This window comes from Schistocerca nitens, chromosome 1 (assembly GCF_023898315.1).
Source record: "Schistocerca nitens isolate TAMUIC-IGC-003100 chromosome 1, iqSchNite1.1, whole genome shotgun sequence".
NCBI lineage: Eukaryota > Metazoa > Arthropoda > Insecta > Orthoptera > Acrididae > Schistocerca > Schistocerca nitens.
Window position 1 is genome coordinate 106,012,744 of NC_064614.1, and position 18,096 is coordinate 106,030,839.

Consider the following 18,096-nt stretch of genomic DNA (forward strand, 5'->3'; position numbering starts at 1 on the left):
TTTATTTCTAATGTATGCAACCCTCAACATTATACTCGAACTCGCTCTGTTTTTACCCTCTATACTCTGACAAATTTCTTCGTGATTGACGTTTCAGCGAGTAAGTGGTAGGGGGTATCGGCCAGACATAGTTCTTTGCAGGTACGCCCAGAGCCTTGTCAAGTGTGAGTGGCAACTGGCAACGGCAATCTGTCTGTCACAAAATTATTTAATCGGAGTATAGTGGACATCCAGCCATTCTGAAGTCATAAATGAAACGATTGTTGTGCATGGCAACTTAATCTCTTGGTGGGAGCCATGCCAACCAGAAACCAAAGGATAGCCTATGCAGGAAGAACACACACCATAAACAAGCGCCACCACACAACCAAATATAACAAAATTTTCGATGATGTTAACCCACAGTCATGAAATACTGTTTAAAGGAGTAAAACACCATTTGACTGCGTATTATCATATTTATTTTTTGTACTGTCTAGATTTCAGCATTTATGCCACTTCAAGTCAGTGATAAAAATTGTTACATCATTATTATGCTATACCTGTTAAGTAAGTCCAAAGCAGATAAACAAGAATAACACATGTCTTTTGGATGTAACTGTCAAAGAATCTTAAAGACATGTGTTAGTGTTCTTCACCCGCTTTGGACTGCCTTAACAGACATGAAATAATAATGGTCTGATAACTTTCAGCACTGTACTTGAGTATGGCATAAAAGCCGAAGTCTACATAGTACAAAATATAGATAGCCCTATAGTAACACACGGTGACGGATATAGTAATACACAGACAAATGAAGGCGTTTTTTTATTTTATTTATTTATTTGAGTCATCAGTCTTCTGACTGGCTTGCTGCGGACCCCACGAATTCCTCTCCTGTGCCAACCTCTTCATCTCAGAGTAACACTTGAAATCTATGTCCTCAATTATTTGCTGGATGTATTTCAATCTCTACAGCTCCCTCTAGTACCATGGAACTGATTCCCTGATGTCTTAACAAATGTCCTATATCCTGTCCCTTCTCCTTGCCGGTGTTTTCCACATTTTCTTTTCCTCTCCGATTCTGTGCAAAACCTCCTCATTCCTCACCTTATCAGCCCTTTTAATTTTCAGCATTCGACTATAGCACCACATTTCAAATGCTTCTATTTTTTATTTATTTATTCATTTATTGTTCCGTGGGACCACATTTAGGAGAAGTCTCCATGGTCATGGAACGAGTCAATACATGAAATTATAATACGATTGTAGAAACAGATGAAATGAAATATAAGAAACATATTCAGGCGACAAGTCGTTAGTTTAAATAAAGAAAATCAAGAATGTAACACTGGAATTTGCTTAATTTTTTAGCTCTTCCAGGAGCTCCTGGACAGAATAGAAGGAGTGAGCCATGAGGAAACTCTTCAGTTTAGACTTAAAAGTGTTTGGGCTACTGCTAAGGTTTTTGAGTTCTTGTGGTAGCTTATTGAAAATGGATGCAGCAGAATACTGCACTCCTTTCTGCACAAGAGTCAAGGAAGTGCATTCCACATGCAGATTTGATTTCTGCCTAGTATTAACTGAGTGAAAGCTGCTAACTCTTGGGAATAAGCTAATATTGCTAACAACAAACGACATTAAAGAAAATACATACTGTGAGGGCAATGTCAAAATTCCCAGACTATTGAATAGGGGTCGACAGAGGTTTTCGAACTTACACCATACATAGCTCGAACAGCCCGTTTTTGAGCCAAAAATACCCTTTTTGAATCAGAAGAATTACCCCAAAAAATAATACCATATGACATAAGCGTATGAAAATATGCGAAGTATACTACTTTTCGTGTTGAAATGTCACTTATTTCAGATACTGTTCTAATGGTAAATAAAGCGGCATTTAGTTTCTGAACAAGATCCTGAACATGGGCTTTCCACAACAGCTTACTATCTATCCATACGCCTAGGAACTTGAACTGTTCCGTCTCGCTTATAACATGCCCATTCTGTCTGATTAAAATGTCAGTTCTTGTTGAATTGTGAGTTAGAAACTGTAAAAACTGAGTCTTACTGTGATTTAGCATCAAATTATTTTCCACAAGCCACGAACTTACATCATGAACTACATTATTTGATAATGTTTCAATATTACACACAAGATCCTTCACTACCAAGGTGGTGTCATCAGCAAACAGAAATATTTTTGAATCACCTGTAATACTAGAAGGCATATCATTTATATAAATAAGAAACAGCAGTGGCCCCAGCACCGACCCTTGGGGAACGCCCCATTTAACAGCGCCCCATTGGGACTGAACATCATTACCACTCTCAATATTGCGGAGGATTACCTTCTGCTTTCTGTTCTTAAAGTAGGAGGCGAACCAATTGTAAGCTACTCCCCTTACTCCATAATGTTCCAACTTCTGCAGTAATATTTTGTGGTCAACACAGTCAAAAGCCTTCGTTAAATCAAAGAAAACACCTAACGTTCGCAACTTTTTATTTAATCCGTCCAAAACCTCACAGAGAAAAGAGACTATAGCATTTTCAGTTGTTAAGCCATTTCTAAAACCAAACTGTACATTTGACAGCAAATTATGTGAATTTAAATGCTGCAGTAACCTGTATGACAGAAGGCATGAGTCACATTTCAGTGGTGTCGGTGGAGTCTATCAGCAGGACGGGTTTCACTAGACATGGCCTGCACCTCAACAGGTATGGGAAGGGGAGGTTGGCAAAACTTATAGGTGACAGCATAGGTGTCTTCTGTTCCTTTATCCCCACAATCCATTGTCTGCTTACCTTCGAATACTGTGCTCCAAACGTACATTCTCATAAAGTTCTTCCTCAAATGAAGAACTTTGTTTCGTACTAGTAGACTTCTCTTGGGCAGAAATGCCCTTTTCGCCATTGCTAGCCTGCTTTTGATGTCCTCCTCGCGCCGTACGTTTTTGGTTATTTTGCTGCCTAGGTAGCAGAGATCCTTAACTTCATCTACTTCATGGCCATCATCCTGACGTTAAGTTCTCGCTGTTCTCATTCCTGATACTTCTCATTATTTTCGCCTTTCTTCGATTTAATTTCAGTCCATATTCTGTACTCATTAGACTGTTCATTCCATTGAGCAAATCATGTAATTCTTCTTCACTCTCACTCAGGATAGCAATGCCATCTGCGAATTGTATCATTGATATCCTTTCACCTTGAATTTTAATCCCACTCCTGAACCTTTCTTTCATTTCCATCATTGCTTCTTCGATGTACAGGTAGAACAGTAGGGGCGAAAGACTACATCCCTGTCTTACACCATTTTTCATCCAAGCACTTCGTTCTTGGTCGTCCACTCTTGTTATTCCCTCTCGGCTCTTGTACATATTATATATTACCCGTCTCTCCCTATAGCTTATCCCTATTTTTCTCAGAATTTCGAACATCTTGCACCATTTTACATTGTCGAACGCTTTTTCCAGGCCGACAAATCCTATGAACATGTCTCGATTTTTCTTTAGTCACACTTCCATTATCAATCACAAAGTCAGAATTGCGTCTCTGGTGCCTTTGCCTTTCCTAAAACCAAACTGATCGTCATTTAACACATCCTAAATTTTCTTTTCCATTCTTCTGTATATTATTCTGGTAAGTAACTTTGATGCATCAGCTATTACTTTGATTGTTCGGTAATTCTCGCGCTGGTCAGCTCTTGCACGTTTCTGAATTGTGTGAATGATATTTATCCGAAAGTCAGATGGTATGTCGCCAGACTCACGCACTCTACAGACCAACACGAATAGTCGTTTTGTAGCCACTTCCACCACTGATTTTAGAAATTCTGATGCAATGTTATCTATTCCTTCTGTCTTATTTGATCTTAAGTCCACCAAAGCTCTCTTAAATTCTGATTCTAATACTGGAACCCCTATCTCCTCTAAATCTACTTCTGTTTCTTCTTCTAGCACATCAGGCAAATCTTCTACCTCCCCCCCCCCCCCGCACCCCTAATAGAGGCCTTCAATGCACTCTTTCCACCTATCCGCTGTCTCCTCTGCCTTTAACAGTGGAATTCCCATGCACTCTTAATGTTACCACTCTGGTATTTAATTTAACTGACGGTTGTTATGATTTTCCTGTGTGCTGAGTCAGTCCTTCCAACAACTATTTCTTTTTCGATTTCTCCACATTTTTCATGCAGTCATTTCGATTAGCTTCCCTGCACTTCCTGTTTATTTCATTCCTCAGTGACTTGTATTTCTGTGTTCTTGAATTTCCCTGAACATTTTTGTACCTCCTTCTTTCATCGATCAACTGAAGTATTACTTCTGTTACCTGTGGTTTCTTGGCAGTTATCTTTCTTGTACCTACGTTTTCTCTCTAGCTTCTGTGACTGACCTTTTTAGAGTTGTCCATTCCTCTTCAACTGTACTCCCCACTGAGCTATTCCTTATTGTTGCTCTAGCCTTAGAGAACTTCAAGTGTATGTCGTCATTCCTTAATACTTCCGTGTCCCACTCCTTTTCATGTTGCTTCTTCCTGACTAATGGCGATTTACTCTTTTAAAAAGATAAAAAAAACGTCGGGAGTAATCGATAGTGAAATGTTATGAGCGAGTGAGGAAGTATTGGGCCCTCTGTTGTTTGGCCAGGGACAGAGCAGCATTCCACGTGGCACGGAAGCAAAAACCTCCGTCCCTGTTTAAAAGGTTGCTTGCTAGTTTAATTTAAACAGCTTCCTTAATACCACTCTCACAGTAGTGGATGTGCACACCAGAATCTTTGCGTTGTTACTCTCTATCAGATGAGTGATACCAGGCAGTGTCAGATTTATTGGTTCTTGTAAGAGTGGCTGATGCTTATGCTCTGTAAACCGGCCCTCCACAGTGCTGAAAGTCTGACCGATGGATGACTTGCTGCAGTTGCACTGGACAGGGTGATCATCCACCACAAACGTGGCACGGTCATCCTTTACATACCCTAAAAGGGCCCTCATCTTAGGAGGAGGTTGAAAAACATACTTCACACTAGCAAGTGACCTTTTAAATGGAGACGTAGGTTACTGCTGAGATTGTGCCTCGAATTCTACTCTGTACCTATTCAGACAACAAGGGATCTTGTTGTTATCAATGGAGAGACGTCTACAGACGTTAAAGTAACCTCTGGCGTGCCACAGGGGAGTGTTATGGGACCATTGCTTTTCACAATATATATAAATGACCTAGTAGATAGTGTCGGAAGTCCCATGCGGCTTTTCGCGGATGATGCTGTAGTATACAGAGAAGTTGCAGCATTAGTAAATTGTAGCGAAATGCAGGAAGATCTGCAGCGGATAGACACTTGGTGCAGGGAGTGGCAACTGACACTTAACATAGACAAATGTAATGTATTGCGAATACATAGAAAGAAGGATCCTTTATTGTATGATAATATGATAGCGGAACAAACACTGGTAGCAGTTACTTCTGTAAAATATCTGGGAATATGCGTGCGGAACGATTTGAAGTGGAACGATCATATAAAATTAATTGTTGGTAAGGCGGGTACCAGGTTGAGATTCATTGGGAGAGTCCTTAGAAAATGTAGTCCATCAACAAAGGAGGTGGCTTACAAAACACTCGTTCGACCTATACTTGAGTATTGCTCATCAGTGTGGGATCCGTACCAGATCGGGTTGACGGAGGGGATAGAGAAGATCCAAAGAAGAGCGGCGCGTTTCGTCACAGGGTTATTTGGTAACCGAGATAGCGTTACGGAGATGTTTAACAAACTCAAGTGGCAGACTCTGCAAGAGAGGCGCTCTGCATCGCGGTGTAGCTTGCTCGCCAGGTTTCGAGAGGGTGCGTTTCTGGATGTGGTATCGAATATATTGCTTCCCCCTACTTATACCTCCCGAGGAGATCACGAATGTAAAATTAGAGAGATTAGAGCGCGCACGGAGGCTTTCAGACAGTCGTTCTTCCCGCGAACCATACGCGGGGGAACAGGAAAGGGAGGTAATGACAGTGGCACGTAAAGTGCCCTCCGCCACACACCGTTGGGTGGCTTGCGGAGTATAAATGTAGATGTAGATGTAGATACAGTTATCATTACTTACTCACCCGTTGTCAATTAATATTTCACTATCAGTAGCGACTTATGTTAGGTTATCTTTGGTTGTGTCTTGGTGCTCGTTGTTTATTGTGTGTGAAGTATGTCTGCATTCGCTTTCTGAAGAGAGCCTGTAAAAATACAACTTTTTATTCATTATATTATATTTAGTACCAAATATCAATACAAGCAACTACTACAAATACATCTATGTAAACATCAATGTTTCAATATAGGTTTTTGCTGTAAGACAGCGTCTTTCTACTACCGAGTAGCAGAGTCGTTGACGAGAGAGGCAGATTGTTGTCGTGAAGGCAAGGTTAATGAGTTGACGTTCTTTTTGTGTGAGGATACGACACGGGAGTGCGCAAGGAGGGGGAGGGGGGCAAGAGGGGATTAGAATCTGGAGTCCAGAGTTTCTGTTCATATACTGTGTGGACAACTACCAATTTTCTGGGATATAATAAGTTGTGCCACTTGTAAAATTTAGATTTGATGGCATGACATGTCGCGAAACTGCACGCACTTTCATATCCAAAGTAGTAAATTCAGAGTCCAGCCCTCACTCCCCCTCACCCCTAGAAAAATTTATGTGGACACATATGGACACGGATAAAAGATTTAAATTAAACTGTGCACCGTACCAATGTGAACCTCAGAAAGACAGCGACCAATACTGAATAACCTGGGAACTATACAGTACACTGTTCTGCATGCTGGTGCTTTTATTCATAGATGAACTAAGATAGTTTTCGAGTGTGCACATGAAGTGAGGTGAAGCCAAAATGGATATCAATGGAATTGGCTGCTAAATAGGGTCATGCTCTCAACTGAAAAGGTGTGTACTTTTTTTCTCTTTAAAAAATGAAATGTTATTGCAGTTTTAAGAGCGTCTCATATTGATAGCATTCTCACCACAACAGCACTTGGAACTTCTTAATAAAATTTTTTTACTTAAGCTCCTGAGTGAAACTGAATGCAAGTGAACCTACTTTCTCTTTACTTATTCTTATCAACACTGACGCACAATATTCTACCGCAACGCAGTCTGACTGCTCAAAAAAAGGATAACCATACTTCAAATAATTAATTCAAAAGGAATGGCCCTGACTAAACAGAAATCTTAACAATAACCTATACATTTTATTAAGCACTTACCTCACAAAAATCTTCATTACGTGAACTACTGCTATACAGCGAACGTCAATACTGCCAGCTAAATAAAAGATTCTAACCACTAAAGCCACTAACTACTGATAGTCATATGGTTAGCAAAGGAAAGATTTTGTTGCAAACCAAATAATGTATTTTTTTACCTTAATAATGTGACATCCAGTTCAGACACAAACATAAATCGTCATTGACATCTAGTACAAAGTTATATAATCATGAATAATATTCAATCTCCAAGTCGGACATGTACAGATCGTTAGCCTACGCTAACACTTCAGACCTCTACCCTCCATCAATGCTAACTTCTCACATCTAACATCCATCACTGCTGGCCGTTCACCTCCAACTGCCCAACAGTACTTCTGTCACTGCTGGCGACTAACTTCCAACTGCCCAACAGTACAGGCGATTAACTTCCAACAATGAGCCACAGAGTCTCTTACAAAGTAGAGTCATATATCCAATGCAAAGCGCTACACAGCGCTGCCAACACAGAAACAGCCCACTTACGCACTATCACGTAAATGTAAATAATCTTGCTCGGGCTGGAAACTCCTGCTGGCGTTTCATCTGTGTTTACGGAGTAATTTTTGTTTTAAACTCTGCCTCGCTGTGTTTTGCGTAAGGCAGATTTTTTATATATGTAAAAAAGACCAAACATAAAAATAACGTTTGCTCTAATCGTTCCCTACAAGTTTAGTGTTAGCTAGTAAAATAGTAGTGAGACATGCTCTCATTCATTCGATGCATTTCGCATGTTCCACAGATTTTGATACCTTGCGAAATTTAAATTGTAAAGTGGTTAGATTTGCAGAGCCCCATTATACGGCGTGCGCGCAAACGTATAGTAAATGCGCTCCGTTGTGATCGGCCGAGAAGCGCAGCACGTGCTGTATCAAAATCTGGCAGCTGGTCTACGCGTGTTTGTTTACATCACGCGACTTGGGAGCTACAGAGCTTTTCGAATGAATGAGTGGGATTCTGGGTGCATGCTTACGTACAGGGGATACACAAAATGTGGAAACACAAAAAACACAACACTTTACATTAATATGGAGTAGGAAAACAGTTGGTATTCAAAACGATTTCGAATCATCTCATAATGGATCAATACAGGTTCCTGTCTGGTTTTCAAGGGAATCTTATACCACTGTTCCTGCAAAATAATCGCAGGTTCGCGCAACGATGACGGAAATGGTTGTCGACCACGCAACATTCTCTCCGCAGAAGGTCACAAAGGCTCAATAATATTGAGATCTGGCGAATGTGGTGGCCAGGGGAGATGCGAGAATTCACAAACCCAGTCCTGAACAATGCGAGATGTGTGAACAGCGTCCCTGTCGTCTTGGATTACGGCATCACTATTGGTCAACAAACATTGCACTAGTTCAAATGGCTCTGAGCACTATGCGACTTAACTCCTGAGGTCATCAGTTGCCTAGAACTTAGAACTAATTAAACCTAACTAACCTAAGGACATCACACACATCCATGCCCGAGGCAGGATTCGAACCTGCGACCGTAGCGGTCGCTCGGCTCCAGACTGTAGCGCCCAGAACCGCACGGCCATACCGGCCGGCCATTGCACTAGTAATGCGATCTTGCAGAGTAACTATGGGGCGCATGGAATACCACGATAAGCAACCCAGATCATCACCAAAGCCCCGCCATGTTTCGCTCTTGGGACGTAAACTCGGCCAGAAGCTGTAAACAGTGTGAAACAAGAGTCATCAGAAGAAATGACTCTCTTCCACTGCTCCGTAGTCTACGCTTTATGACGTTGCATGGGGGCTTAATTATTTTATAATGAAAATATATTTAATTTTTGTCGCTGTATGTCCGGCTACGAAGTCTCGTAAACGGTTGGCCCTGACTAGTAATAGTACGCAATCTGACTGCATAGAACAACAACAACGAATGAAAGAAAACTTCCGTTAACACAATTAATTAATTAAGTCCCCAGCAACTATAAAACCTACGAAGCAACAAAACACAAGTGTAGCTGTTCTGTGTGTGGTTCAAATTCAAATGGCTCTGAGCACTATGGGACTCAACATCTTAGGTCATAAGTCCCCTAGAACTTAGAAGTACTTAAACCTAACTAACCTAAGGACACCACACACACCCATGCCCGAGGCAGGATTCGAACCTGCGACCGCAGCAGTCCCGCGGTTCCGGACTGCAGCGCCAGAACCGCTAGACCACCGCGGCCGGCTGTTCTGTGTGTGGAAGTGTGATTCAACGTACACATCTGGCACGGTTCTTCCTCAATAAGACCAGATATTTTAAACATCATTTATACTGAAGTAATTAAAAAAAAACAGAAATACTATAATTGCACATAGAAACCAGAAATACAGTCTAATACAAGAATACGAGCCAGATGCTTTGTTGACTGAACCTGTGACCAAGAGGCATTATTGTTTAAGACATTGAAATAAATTTTAAAAAAAAAGGAATTTTTTTACCTTCATATATATTGACGAAAAGCACATTACAGCATCCCTAATCCAACAACATCTGGTGTCTAGCCCATCAAAACAATACTACAAGTTCTGAACAAGCACTCTCCATGGGAGCTTCTCAACAACGACTCACCACTGCTACATGTCAACAAGCACTCTCCACCACGACTTTTCGATAAGAACTGCCAGTGGAAGCGGCTGAATAATACTCTTTGGCGCAATCTCTGGCGCTGTGGCTCAGTGTAGCCACCTTTCAACGTAGGCAGCACGTTTTGCTGCTACGGCCATCCACTCTTCGCTGATGAGTGGTTCCGAAATTCCAGCTCGCCCGGTAAATCCCTAGTTATGGAATTCTCTTTGTGTTGCTTTGGCGCTGACAGGGCTCGCGAGTGCGACATTCAGCTCCGCGGTGACTTTTGCAGCTCTCGTCCTCTTGTTTTTTCACGTTCTTCTTCAAGGACCGTCTGTCAGGATCACTCAGCACGCCATTTCGTCAGCGTTCTGACGTAGGGAATTACTTTTTTTGTTTATTTTTTTCGCTTTCCCTGTATGCGGTATAAATATTCGATACGGCTGCTGAAGCAACTGAAGCACCCATCATAGGAGCACCAACAATTTTCACTTTCGAGTGCACTAAGCTCCGACGTAAATCACTCACAACTACACAGAAAACTGTTCTGACCACAACTGACACTTGCAACGTATTGAGAACACTGCGCTCTTGGTCAAATACGACAGCGCAACCTGCAGACTTCTCTGGCATCTGCGTCTGCTCAAAAATGGTTCAAATGGCTCTGAGCACTATTGGACTTAACATCTGAGGTCATCAGTCCCCTAAACTTAGAACTACGTAAACCTAACTAACCTAAGGACATCACACACATCCACGCCCGAGGCAGGATTCGAACCTGCGAACGTAGCAGCAGCGCGGTTCCGGATTGAAGCGGCCGGCTCTGCGTCTGTGTTTCATCATTTCTCACTGTTTTTCATACTTCTGACCACCCCTCTTAATCTGTGAAACAGTTTATCATTCAAGCTCCCATTCCTTCAGTGCTTTACCACGTTCCTCAGATTCTCATGTCTAGTGGAATAATCTGCAAACCGCCATCTACGGCTTGCGCGAGGGACCTGTCACAAATGTGATTTGTTCTGACTGGTCGAGAAGCGCAGCAGGCGCAGTATCCAACTCTGACAACTGATGCACACGTGTTTGTTTACAACATTACGTGAGTTATATAGATCGGGCGCGTGACTGTACTTCGAGCGATAGCGTATTCCTGGGTGCTTGGATACGTGTTATTCAACAACATTAGTACTACAATGAGGTGACAAAAGCCCTGGGATAGTGACATGTACATAAACAGATGGCAGCAGTATCGCGTACTCAAGGTATAAAAGGGAAGTGCATCGGCGGAGCTGCCATTTGTACTCAAGTGATTCATGTGGGAAAGTTTCCAACGTTGTTACGACCGCACGACGGGAATTACCACACTTTCAAAACGCGGAACAATAGTTGGAGCTAGACGCATGGAACATTTCATTTCGGAAATCGTTAGGGAATTCAATATTCCGAGATCCACGGTGTCAAGAGTGTGCCAAGAATACCAAATTTCAAGCATTACCTCTCAACCACATGCACAATGCAGTGTCCGACGACCTTCACTTAACCGAGAGCAGCAGATTGTTTGCAGATGACACTGTAATTTACCGTCTAGTAAAATCATCAGACGATCAATTCCAATTACAAAACGATCTAGAGAGAATTTCTGTATGGTGCGAAAAGTGGCAATTGGCACTAAACAAAGAAAAATGCGAGGTCATCCACATGGGTACTAAAAGAAATCCGATAAATTATGGGTATGCGATAAATTGCACAAATCTAAGGGCTGTCAATTCGACTAAATACCTAGGAATTACAATTACGAGCAATTTAAATTGGAAAGACCACATAGATAATATGGTGAGGAAGGCGAAACAAAGACAGCGCTTTGTTGGCAGAACACTTAGAAGATGCGACAAACCCACTAAAGAGACAGCCTACATTACACTTGCCCGTCCTCTGCTCGAATATTGCTGCGCGGTGTGGGATCCTTACCAGGTGAGATTGACGGTGGACGTCGAAAAAGTGCAAAGAAGGGCAGCCCGTTTCGTGTGATTGCGCAACAGGAGTGAGAGTGTCACTTATATGATACGCGAGTTGGGGTGGCAGTCACTGAAACAAAGGCGGTTTTCTTTGCGGCGAGATCTATTTACGAAATTTCAATCATCAACTTTCTCTTCCGAATGCGAAAATATTTTGTTGACACCCACCTACATAGGGAGAAATGATCATCATAATAAAATAGGAGAAATCAGAGTTCGAACGGAAAGATTTAGGTGTTCCTTTTTCCCACGCGCCATTCGAGACTGGAATGGTAGAGTAGTAGTATGAAAATGGTTCGATGAACCCTCTGCCAGGCACCTAAGTGTGAATTGCAGAGTAACCATGTAGAGTAGATGTCTGCGCAGAGTTGTCAGTACTAACATACAAGCAAAACTGTGTGAAATAACCTCTAGAATCAATGTGAGACGTACGAAAAACGTATCCTTTAGGACAGTGCGGCGAGATTTGGTGTTGATGGGCTATGGAAGCAGACGACAACAGCACGACATCGCCTGCAGCGCCTCTTCTGGTCTCGTGACCATTTCGTTTGGACCATAGACGACTGGAAAACCGTGGCCTGGTCAGATGATGATGATGATGATGTTTGATATAATTGCGTATGCTTCCGCGGCCAGAGTCAGTCGACATAAAAGTTTTCTGGGAATGGTACCGCGTCATAATGTAAAAACTACTGCTGCTGGAGAAAAACCAAACTGGGTCTGGGTCTGGGTCATTAGACCCAGAAGAAGGCCGCTGCAATCGTGGCCGGAACGTTGGTTTTTCTGCAGCAGCAGTAGTTTTTGCGTTATGACGCGGTACCATACCCAGAAAACTTTTATGTCGATGATGATGTTTGGTTTGTGGGGCGCTCAACTGCGCAGTCATCAGCGCCCGTACAAAGTTCCAATTCTTACACAATCCAAGTTTTACGCAATCCAATCCAGCCAATGTCACGAATGATGATGATGATAATGATGATGAAATGATAAGGACAACACAAACACCCAGTCCCCGGGCAGAGGAAATCCCCAACCAGCCGGGAGTGGTCAGCTGAGTACCGATTTCAGTCGGTAAAAGCTGGTGACTGGGTTGGAGTGTGGCGTAGACCCCACGAAGCCATGAACCAGAGTTGTCAACAAGGCTCTGTGAAAGCTTTCGGTGGCTCCATAGTGGGTGGGATGTGTTTTGGTGGAATGGACTGGGTCGTATGATCCAACTGAACCGATCATTGACTGTAAATGGTTATGCTCAGCTACCTGGGGAGCGGTTCTAGGGGCTTCAGTCAAGAACCGCGCTGCTGCTATGATCGCAGGTTCGAATCCTGCCTCGGGCATGGATGTGTGTGATGTCCTTAGGTTAGCTAGGTTTAAGTAGTTATAAGTCTAGGGGACTGATGACCTCAGATGTTAAGTCCCACAGTGGTTAGAGCCATTTGAACCCAAATAACGATGGAATTTTTATGGGTGACAAGGCACTGTGTCACCGAGTCACAATTGTTTGCGACTGGTCTGATGATCATTCTGGACAGTTCGAGTGAATGGTCTGGCCACCCAGATCGCCCGACATGAATCTCATCAAGCATTTATGGGAAATAGTCGAGAAGTCAGTTCACGCACAAAATCCTGCACCGTCAACACTTGCGCACTTATGGACAGCTATAGAGGCAGCATGGATGAACATTTCTGCAGGGGAGTTCCAACGATTTGTTGAGTCCACGCTACCTCGAGCTGCTGCACTACGCCGCAAGAAAGGAAGTCCGACAGGATGTTAGGAGGTATCCCACAACTATTGTCACCTCAATGTAATAATTATATTTAACGCCAGAAAGTGATATTTGTTCAGTGCTCCTACTCTTGCTTTTTGCATACTTGACTCAGAATCTCATTCGTGGAACTAACCACTGTTGACTAACACACTTAAGATCACTCAGTTTAACGTAATTCTTGGTTACACGGTCATTTACACTATTTAAATTTGCGTCCATAATCCAGTTGTGTTATAGCTGTCGCAAGGTTCCAGGTTGCCTTAGTCCTATCGACACCGGCTATAAGTACATTACTGGCCATTAACATTGCTACACCACGAAGATGACGTGCTACAGACGCGAAATTTAACCGACAGGAAGAAGATGCTGTGATATGGAAATAATTAGCTTTTCAGAGCATTCACACAAGGTTGGCGCCTGTGGCGACACCTACAACTTGCTGACATGACGAAAGTTTCCAACCGATTTATCATACACAAACAGCAGTTGGCCGGCGTTGATTGCCGAAACGTTGTTGTGATGCCTCGTGTAAGGAGGAGAAATGCGTACGATCACGTTTCCGCCTTTGATAAAGGTCGGATTGTAGCCTATCGCGATCGCGGTTTATCGTATCGCGACATTGCTGCTCGCGTTGGTCGAGATCCAATTACTGTTAGCAGAATATGGAATCGGTGGGTGCAGGAGGGTAATACGGAACTCCGTGATGGATCCCAACGGCCTCGTATCACTAGCAGTCGAGACGACAGTCATCTTATCCGCATGGCTGTAACGGATCGTGCAGTCACGTCTCGATCCGTGAGTCAATAGAAGGGGACGTTTGCAAGACAACAACCATCTGCACGGACAGTTCGACGACGTTTACAGCAGCATGGACTATCAGCTCGGAGACCATGGCTGAGGTTACCCTTGACGCTGCATCAGAGACAAGAGCGCCTGCGATGTTGTACTCAATGACGAACCTGGGTGCACGAATAGCAAAACGTCATTTTTTTCGGTTGAATCCAGGTTCTGGTTACAGCATCATGAAGTTCGCATCTGTATTTGGCGACATCGTAGTGAACGCACATTGGAAGCGTGTATTCGTCATCGCCATACTGGCGTATCACCCGGCGTGATGGTATGCGGTGCCATTGGTTACACGTCTCTGTCACCTCTTGTTCGCATTGACGGCACTTTGAACAGTGGACGTTACATTTCCGATGTGTTACGACCCGTGGCTCCACCCTTCATTCGATCCCTGTGAAACCCTACATTTCAGCAGGATAATGCGCGACCGCATGATGCAGGTCCTGTACTGGCCTTTTGTGGACGCAGAAAATGTTCGACTGCTGCCCTGGTCAGCATATTCTCCAGATCTCTCACCAATTGAAAACGTCTGGTCAATGGCGGCCGAGCAACTGCTCGTCACAATACGCCAGTCACTACTTTTGATGAACTGTGGTATCGTGCTGCATGGGCAGCTGTACCTCTACACGCCATCCAAGCCCTGTTTGACTCAATGCCTAGGCGTATCAAGGGCGTTTCTCAGGATCTATGCACCCAAATTGTGTGAAAATGTAATCACTTGTCAGTTCTAGTATAATATATTTTTCCAATGAATACCCATTTATTATCTACATTTCTTCTTGGTGTAGCAATTTTAATGGCCAGTAGTATAATACCTGTGGTAATTATATTTAACGCCAGAAAGTGATATTTATTCAGTGTTCCTGATCTTGCTTGACTCAGAATCTCATTGGTCGAACTAATCACTGTTGACTAACACACTTAAGATCACTCAGTTTAACGTAATAATTGGTTACACGGTTATTTACGCTAATTAAATTCACGTCGATAATTCAGTTGTGTTATAGCTGTCCCAAGGTTTCAGGTTGCATTAGTCCCATCCACACCGGCTTTAAGTAGCTATGCTCAGCGAACTGTTGCATCTGCACCTTGAAAACGACGAGATGTTAAACCGTCGACACATCGGCGGTTGTCCAAGACAGCACCCGGCTGGATTCCCGTAAGTTATTATTTTCTGGAAGAAGTGTGCGGAGAAGTGGAAGAAAATATGGAAAACGGAAGAACTGATTTAGCCTACAGAGCAGGAAATCAATTTTTTAACAAATGTAAAACAACACTCTCAGGCACAATAGAAAGTAAAGATGGGGAAAATGCTGTTTGGTGAAGACATGGTGAAGAGATGGAAAGAATACATAGAGGCGTTGTATGCCGGAACACCTCTTTCGGAGGAAGTAATGGGAAGAGAAGGGCAAGTAGACGAAGATGACAAGGGAGACGACATTCTGCAAGAAGAACTTGACGAAGCTCTAAAAGAACTACGGGACAACAAAGCAACGGGTATTGATGACATCCCTGCAGAGCTAATAAAGAATGCTGGTGACAGCATGAAAATGATGCTGCTTAAACTTATTAGGTCCGTCTATAACACAGGAGAGATGCCGACAGACTTCCAGAAATGTATCATTGTTCCTATACCAAAGAAGGCAGCATCTACAAAATGTGAACAGTACCAAACTCTAAGCCTAATATCCCATGCATCAAAAAATTATCATAAAAACAGTTCTGAAGAGAAGGTGGAGGATATGCTGAGTGAAGATTAGTTTGGTTTCAGAAGGGGATTGGGAACAAGAGAGGCGATTCTCGCACTGAGACTCGTTATTGATAAGCAATTACAGAAAAATAAACCAACTTACATTGCCTTTGTAGGCATGAAAGAGGCATTTTATAACGTTATCTGGCAAGAGATGTTCAGAGTGCTGAGGAAAAGTGGAGTGGAATAAAGTACAAAGACATCCGTGTGATACTCAGTTTCTATAAGAATGAGGTGGCAGTGATTAGGAACTGTCACCATGAACAAGAAGCAAATATTAGAAAAGGGGTAAGGCAAGGATGTGCTCTCTCTCCTCTTATATTCAATACTTACATCCAGGAAGCTATAGACCAAGTTCGAGAAACTACTGAGGGGATCAAAATTAATGGGCAGAAGACAGACATGCTACGTTATGCAGATGATATTAATATAGTCACGGAGACGAAAGAAGATCTAGAGGAAGTCCTCAGAACAATGGAAAAAATTCTATGCACTCAGTATGGAATGAGAATAAACAAGAAAAAGACTAAAGTGTATGGAGTATAGGAGCAGAATATGAACCTTTGAGAATGAGAATTGGTAGAGAGGAGTTGGAAGTGATAGAGGAATTTATTTACCTGGGAAGCAAATTCACAAGAGATTGTAGAAGCCAGAAAGAATGCGACCAGAATACAAAAGGCCAAAATTGCATTTAATCGGAGAAGGAACTTACTCACCAGCAACAAAATCAGTCTGAAAATAAGGAAACGTATCATGAAAGGTTTCGTTTGGAGTGTGGCCCTATACGGATGTGAAACTTGGACGATTGGAAGAGAAGAGAGAAGACGGCTAGAGGCCCTGGAGATGTGGTGCTATAGAAGGATGATAAAGATCTGCTGGAGGGACAAAGTAACAAATGAAGAGGTGCTTAGAAGAGTACAGGAAACTAGATCTCTGTGGAGGCACATCCAAACAAGAAGAGACAAACTTGTAGGGCACATCCTACGACACAACAACATCATGGGAATAATAGCAGAAGGAGCTATTGAGGGAAGGAATCGGCGGGGGCGACCAAGGATATCATACATGCAACAGATCATGAATGACCTTGGATGTAAGACATACGTGAAAATGAAGAGGAAAGCAGACAGAAGTGAGGAATGGCGCTCTGCTGCAAACCAACCTCAGGGTTGAACACTAAAAGAAGAAGATTTGAAGTAACTGCTTGTCGCCTGCGACTGAACGCGCCCCGCGAGAGGCGCCAGAGTACGCAAGGCGGACAGGCAGACGTCGCATTTGTGGGCGAAAGTAAGCCGGTAGATGCCGGCGGATAATGGAGCGTGCCGTGCTCATCCCCGGCACGACTTGGCCCCTGCCCCCGCTATAGGTCAGCCAGCCGGCGAGCGGTCCAGCGCGCATCCTCCAAGCGGCGGCGACTCCGGCGCGCGTCGCCGCGGGTGCCGTCATGTTGGCAGCAGTGGCGCGACCCCGGCGCTTACCTGAACTTCCGCGCCACATTAGAGCTCGCCTCGTGCCTGCCCGGTGAGCACGGCCGTCTCCGCTCACGCGCGCCGACTACTGTGCGACGTTGTTTACACCTCGTTCTGTGCGCCGCCCTGCGTGTGTCAATTGCGCGTCTCGTCTCGTGACAGCTGACGACCGCGTCTCGAGCCGCTGTGCTGATTGCCTGTCGCCAGTCGGTAAGTACGTCACTTTATCTCTGGCTGTTGTGACGCGAAGCTGTAATGACAAGCGCTGCTTGTCATCTCATTGCGCGTTCGGTGTCCTCCGCTACCGTCTTCCGGCCCTTCCAGATGCCGCACGATTTACATCGTGCCTATTTCAGTGCTTTGTGATTCCACAGTGTAAATTTTTTCTTTAGTACTCAAAACAGTATTTATGGCACATTTGTTACT

At 43.4% G+C, this 18,096-nt stretch overlaps 1 protein-coding gene across 1 annotated transcript in view; it reads left to right on the plus strand.

The window, feature by feature from the left end:
- The first annotated feature begins 17,716 nt into the window (after positions 1 to 17,716).
- LOC126241918 (uncharacterized) overlaps positions 17,717 to 18,096 on the plus strand; it is a 453,558-nt gene continuing 453,178 nt past the window's right edge. Inside the window, exon 1 of the mRNA XM_049948047.1 lies at positions 17,717 to 17,880. The gene's annotated coding sequence lies outside the window, so the exon portion shown is untranslated. The remainder of the gene's footprint in view (positions 17,881 to 18,096) is intronic.